Source organism: Stegastes partitus, unplaced genomic scaffold (genome assembly GCF_000690725.1).
Source record: "Stegastes partitus isolate 25-593 unplaced genomic scaffold, Stegastes_partitus-1.0.2 Scaffold1666, whole genome shotgun sequence".
Classification (NCBI taxonomy): Eukaryota; Metazoa; Chordata; class Actinopteri; family Pomacentridae; genus Stegastes; species Stegastes partitus.
The window spans coordinates 49,154-50,314 of NW_007579397.1; positions in this window are offsets into that span (position 1 = coordinate 49,154).

The window sequence follows — 1,161 nt, forward strand, 5'->3', positions numbered from 1 at the left end:
GGGCTTTGGCTCAGTCGAACCCCTTTTTGTCATGGTATTTGATTTTGGTTTGTTAATTTCCTGTTTTATTTTGAAAACCCCTTTCCTTGACTGTTTCTTGTGTTTTTACTTCCTCTGTTTATCTGTTTTTCCCTCCATTTTTCATTTCATTAGTTTCACCTGTGTCTTGTGGGCATAGTCACATCTCTCAGATTTTTGTATTAACAGTGCTGTCATGTGCTCGTTTGTCTGTCTGCTACCTTCCTGTGCTGCATGTTTGGATTCCATGTGGTCCCAGCTTTGTGTTTTAGGATTCTGTTTTTTTGGTGTCTTCAGTTGTCTCTTGGAGTTTTAGTCAGTGGTTTAACTTTGATCAACAGCCGCCCTTCGTTTGCTTCTCTGCCAGCCTGTTTACCACCTTTTGTTTAAATTTTATGTGTTTTTCTTTTGTTACTTTCATCTGTCTGCATTTGGATCCTTTTCTTCACCAACCTGTGACGATGTCTATGATCAGTATAATCACTGTTTCTATCAGCATAAACTTACTTTGACCATGGATTTCAGCCAATGTGTAGTACTGGACCACACAGCAAGGGCAAGCAAGAAACAAAAGTTAATGTAAAAGTTAAAAAAAATCTAAAATGCAGCAGGATATAAATAAATTCAAAACACTAAAGGCAAGTTGGAAAAAGGGTACACAGATTTATAGACAAGGTAAAACTTTGACTACAACAGTAGAAGAGGACAGGATATTATTTTAAAAAAATAAAAAATTAAAAAGACTTAAAAAAAAAACAAAAAAACGAATTAATTAAAAGCCGATGTTAAAGAACTGTATTTAGCTTTCTTTCATAGATAGCTACTTTGGGGCAAATTTAAGGTCCAAGACATGGCGGTAGAAGGAGCTGTTTCCCGCAGTGAACAGCATAATGACTAAATGCCATTTCACCATTACTGGTGTGAACTTATCTCCAATATATTTTGGTCTCAGACCATTCAGAGACTTACAGATGATAACTAGGGCCCTAAATTCAAGTCAGTATATAATTGAAATCTGGTACAGAGATCTACGAATCAGAGTAAGGTGTTCACCCTTCTTGGTGTTTGTCAGTATTCTGGTGGCAGCATTTTGAAGTACTTGCAGATGTTTTATGGTCTTCTTAGGGAGGCCAGTAAGGAGTG